The 6,000-nt window shown below is 39.9% G+C and overlaps 1 pseudogene; it reads left to right on the top strand.

Moving 5' to 3' along the window:
• The first annotated feature begins 206 nt into the window (after positions 1-206).
• LOC149265549 (laccase-12-like) overlaps positions 207-6,000 on the top strand; it is a 30,382-nt pseudogene continuing 24,588 nt past the window's right edge.

Genomic DNA, 6,000 nt, shown 5'->3' with positions numbered 1-6,000 from the left:
ATTCACTACCAAATTATACCCCACATCCTTCAATATTCAGGGGAAATCATCAGGGAAGTCTTGGTACATGTATAAATGCCAAGGCTTCCCAGTTGATCATGGTCATATTAAAGCTAAGGTTTCATAGTTTATAAGTTAAGTTAGCAGGAGGAAAATGTTGAACTAAAATACATTGTTTCTCTCCTTGCCCTTCCCAGTAAGTGGCTATGAAGTATTTCTTAATTGTCATCCTGTTGGTCATCATTCAGAACTTGGATATAGCAGCAGGAAAGCATTGGCAGACAACCAGGAATTACAAGTTCAATGTAACCATATAGAGTGAAAATCATTTATACTATGTTGGTGTTTACTAGGGTGTTTGGGTGTTTGATTATATTAACCTAACTATACATGAATTGGGTTGTAGGTGAGGCTAAGTAATGTGACACGTATTTGCAACACAAAACCTTTGATCACACTTGAATGGATAGTATCCAAGACCTAGAAGTTTTGCTCAGGAGGGAGATCAAGTTATTATAAAGATGGTAAACCACGTTAAGGACAATGTGACTATTCATTGGTAATTATATTTATGGTTTTTTTAAATTTTAGTAAGGAGAAATTTATGATATGTATGATAAAGTAAGTGTTTTGATGATTATTACGGATTGATTTCTATATGTGATCATAGTACTTATCTAGCTTGCATGCAACTACTGAATAGTTGTAGATATCATGTATATTGTTTTTGCATGCAGGCATGGGATTCAACAAATGAGGTCTGGATGGGCAGATGGTCTTGGTTATATCACCCAATGTCCAATTCAAACTGGAATGAGTTACGTTTATAACTTCACCATCACAGGACATAGAGGAACTCTATGGTGGCACACACACATTTCTTGGTTAATCACTAGTGTACATGGTGCCATCATTATATATCCTAAGCCACACGCTCCCTACCCATTTCCCAAGCCATCCAAAGAAGTCACCATTATTCTAGGTAAGTTCATATATCTTAATACCTTTTGTGGATAATCTAGACCTTGTAACAATGGCCAGAGAGCATACCAGATGGAATTTAATGGTTTTACACACACCAACTTGCATGAGAATGGTGGAAGCTAGATACTGAAACGGTTATTCAGTAGGCCCTCCAAATAGGAGGAGGTCCAAATGTGTCAGATGCCTACACTATAAATGGATTTCCTGGACCACTGTACAACTGCTCCAATGGTAATGATAATTGTATTTAAATTTTTTATTTGTTTGATATATTGGCTACAAAAAGAGGATCTCACTCATTTACTAACCATGGCATGCTATGTAGATACATTTGCTCTAAATGTCAATCCTAGGAGGACATATCTCCTTTGAATCATCAATGCTTCCCTCAATGATAAGCTCTTCCTTACCATTGGAAATCATAGCGTGACTCTGGTTGGAGTAGATATAGTTTATGTGAGTCCTTTCTAGAGAGACACTCTTGTTATAACACCCAGCCAAACCACCAATATGTTATTCATTGTTAATGCTACTATTTTTTTTTCTAAGTAAGACTAATTCTATTAAAAGATGCAAAAAATAGAGTTACAATGACGCCCCAGCCTTAGCCGTTTTGAACATTGTTCATCAGGAGTATCTAAACTGCCCCATATTTAGGGGAAACCAGTTTGCCATAGTGAAAAAACCAAACATGTGACCTTGACCCAAAATAAAAGAGCTTCAGAAGAATTTTTAACATAACACAAAATGACACAAGTGAAGTATTGAGAGAACATCCTATCATTTAGACAAAAACAGACACAACAAGTGACTTGACCAAACCAGTTAGCATCTAAGACCTTAGTTGACGCATGGGTGGCAGTGGATGCCACATGGCTTCATTTGGGTTCATCCTGGTCTGGAGTTTCCTCAACTACGTGACATGCATAATGATACCAATCCTCATCTACTTCCGCCAAGCCACCTTCCACCATGCCACCTTGTGGCTCCCTTGCAAGAAGAGTGCCACTTGTACTGCTAGCCATAGCCATCGAAATAGATGCTCCAACTGGGTTGCCACCTGGTTTCTGACTGTCTTCAGTGCGTCCACCTTCTGCATGTAGATCGCCACTTCGTATTCCTCTACCTTCTTCCTCGAGGAGCATCCCAGAGTCACGACCTATTCCATGACTGCGCTCCTCCTGATGCTGCATTTCCGAGCATCCCAATGGAGCGCCATGCTACTCACTTTCTTCAGAGAAGACAATGTTTATATTGGCAGTGATGATAGGTCTATTAAAGTTGCTCCAAAACTTGAATTGTGTCGAGTGAGGGGCCGAACTGGGGGGGCAAAGGAAACGTAGCAGTATGGAACCTGAAATCACTGTGATCAGCAAATGAATCCCGCATACGACCCCATTCACTGCGAGCATGACGAGAATGCATGTGAGGCGAGCTAGGGGGGATAGGATTTTCATGGGGAGGAGAAGGTGAGGCAGGCTCAGAGCTCTACGCTGCCTACGGGTGAGCGTTGCCACCGTGAGTACCACCTATGTGACTCCTCATTAGATGAAGGACCATGTTAATATGGTGGGAAGGAAATTCAGTGGGATAGAAGGCCGGGAAGGAAATCAAAGGATGAACAGAGGGTGTCTGGGTAGGATTTAGAGGGCAAAGCCTAGAATGGGAATAGTGATGCCCATTTCCAAATTCAACACAACATAGTAGCCAGCAGCGGCTCCCGGTAACTATCCGACTGCAAGGATTTTCAGCTTGGGGTGGGAAGATACTGAGGGAAGGAGGGAAGACTAAGGGGTTGGAAGGCTCCATATCAAGGTAAACAATGTCTAGGTTTCGGCTTGAGTGACCATTAAATGTAGATTGTAGGCGCGCCTGAGTTCGTTTTAGGTGAGCATAGGGTGGTGCGCTGGCCACCATCTAGCTCGTCTGAATGTCGTCGATCAGTCAGTTCTCCATTAAATGCCTCGGTGGTCACCCGCATCCAGGTGTGCTTCTTCTTCCTGTGCCATTTCACTCTTCACTAGTTCCTTATATTCCAATAACTGGTGTTCATTGGCTAGAGTAGAAAGCGACCCTGTATAGAGATCCTTCCCACTTTCCACTCCTATATTAGCTAAGAGGTCAGCTACTTTATTTCCATCTCGACGTATGTGCTTGAGATTGACCGCTCTGTGGGATGATAGCCAAATTTCAATAAGTTCTAGTCGACTCGCCAATCTCCAACTGTTGCTCACTTTGCTTGATGGTGTTCCCTGCAAAATTTTGTTGACCATATTTATAAGGATCTGTGAATCACCTTCTATAACAAGCGGGAAAAAACCATGATTTTGAGCTAGAAGGAGTCCCTGCCATAAACCTTCTAATTCTGCCAAGTTATTTGTGTCCCATCCATTTGAGCCTAAGTAGGATAAAAGGGGAGCTCCCTTATGATCCCTGAATATTCCCCCAAATCCTATTTTGCCTGGATTCCCCTTCGAGGCCCCATCAAAGTTTAGCTAGATCATGTGATAGGGAGGCGGAAGCCACTTATCTGGTGTCCTGCTCTTAACTAAAGTTTGTCCTTTGATTATCAGGGAAAATTTTAAGAACCCCCCCTAAATTTATAAATATAATAATTGGGCGAATCTCCATGGTATATAGGAAAAATGGAAGGCGATTTTATCAATAATATAATATGTATATATAATTTTTTGGCGAATCTCTCACCAGGCATGGCGAATATTTTACTCAATTATAAAATATTGTAAGATCTTGGCGAGTCTTTAACTAAATAATAAAAATTTGTAAAGTCCTAGTGAATCTTAGCATAGGCTACATGGTGGTTTAATTCCCCCATTTAAATAGGCTACATTCGAGGTGAATACCATGTACCAATTTGGTGAATACCATGGGTCAATACCATGTGCCATTTTGGTGAATACCATGGGTCAATAACATGTGCCATTTTTATTTTTATTAATTCTAATATTAGGGTTAATAATGGTTTTTTGCATGGTATTAATAACAATCTAGTCCATGGTATTTGTCCCATAGTATTTTTGCCATAGGTTTCACCTAAATATAACCCATTTTTTGAGTGTTCGTAAATATAAGGTGACTTATGGAGTAAATATAAAAAAATATTTTATTTGTTTACCATACCTCTGGTTTATCTATATTTTTATTAATTTACCATACCTCTTTTACAAATATGGTATTTGGCCCATAGGATTCACTTAAATAAAACCTCTTTCTTGAGCCTTCATAAATAGAATGAGGGTTATGGACTAAATATAAAAAGAGGTTTTATTTATTTACGATACGTCTAGTTTATTTATATTTTTATTTATTTACCATACCTTTTGAGTAAGTATAAAAAGACATTTTATTTATTTACCATACCTCCACTTTACTTATATTTTTATTTGTTTACACCCTTACATGTATGTAAGGTGTCTTATGGAGTAAATATAAAAATTGTTTTATTTATTTACCATACCTCTCATTTATTTATATTTTTATTAATTTACCATACCTCTTTTATAAATATGGTATTTGGCCCATAGGATTCACTTAAATAAAACCTATTCTTGAAAATGGGCGAATGGATTCACTTAAATAAAACCTATTCTTGAAAATGGGCGAATGGAAGGTTGTAAGTCCTAATTTCAAGGGCTAAATTTACCTTTTTTACCCTCTACCTTAAAACAAGGTGGGCTATTTGAGGTGATTTGTAAAAATGTACTATGATACAAAATATTCGCCCACTAAAAATTTAAAACCCCTTAATTTCGCCAAAGGGCGAACATTCGCCCCTAAAATTATCCTTGTTGATTATCATCTCTTGATTCCACTGAAGGTTTCAGTTTGCCCACATGTTTTGTTCCTGAGGGATGGAGAGAAAGTCCTCCTCATGCCATGTTTGAAGAAGTAAAGTTTCCCTGATATTTTGACAGACAGTATTCCAAAGAATTTCCAAGGGCGAGGATTGGTCCTTGAAGATGCGTCGGTTTCTCTCCTTCCATATTGTCCACATGAGAAAGCCAGGGATAAGCTTCCATAAGGAGTTTAAAATCTTGCTCTTAAATGGATTCTGAGCCCAGTTGCGAACAGTGGAGATAATGTCTCCTTGGATCCATCCGTCCTTTTGGCATCGAAAACTGACTTTTTCCCAGAGCATGTGTGCTAGTGGACAAGAATGCATAAGATGCTTAGTGGATTCCTCTTCTTGCTTGCAGTTGGGACAAATGGAGGGACCGTGGAAGTTTCTCTTCTAGAGATTGTCCCACGTAAGGATTTTGTTTTGACATAGAAGCCATAGAAAGGTGGACACTTTCGGCCAAAGACTGGGGTCCCAGACTTTGTTCCAGAGAGGGTCTTTAAAGGCATGTTCCTTTATGATGATGTTGTAGGCCTCCTGAGTGGTGAAAGTCCCTTTTTCTTCATAGCCCCATCTGAGAACATCCTTTTTATCTAAATATTGTATTCTCCTCTTAGTTAGTTTTGTACCAAGAATCTGTTGAGCTGATTCCGTGCCATGTCTTAAGATGTGGTCCGTGCGTAGCCATTGCCTGTACCCCTGTGTTATGGAAGGACTCCAGAATTGCTTGACTTTGTCAAGTGTTTGCATTTCCAGCTCTGAAATTTGATGAGGTGAGATCAAGTCCTTTAACTTGGGTTGTTGTTGCCAGGAATCTTCCTAGAACCTTGCCGTGTTGCCCTCCTTAACTTCCCAGAAACTATGCTGCTGAATTAAGATCTTGTGTTGCTTGGCCGCATTCCAGATTAGAGATCCCGGACTGACTTCTGAAATTTGGATTAGTTCTTCTATAGGTCGATTACTGGCATATTTTGTTGTCCAGAGGGTGGCCCAGGGGGTGAACGGTGAGGTAAGCCATTTCCACCAAATGCGAGCACCCATGACCACGTTACTGTGATAAGGATCACGAAGTCCAGTTCCACCTGCAATCTTCGGAAGACAAACTGTGTCCCATTTAACCAGAGCCCATTTGCGATTTTGTCCTGAATTTCCCCACA

This window comes from Pinus tabuliformis, chromosome 6, assembly GCF_031772625.1.
Source record: "Pinus tabuliformis cultivar Carrire ecotype Pingquan chromosome 6, CPIR1, whole genome shotgun sequence".
Lineage (NCBI taxonomy): Eukaryota > Viridiplantae > Streptophyta > Pinopsida > Pinales > Pinaceae > Pinus > Pinus tabuliformis.
The sequence above is the reverse complement of the archived record's forward strand: the minus strand, read 5'-3'. Positions and strand labels throughout refer to the sequence as shown.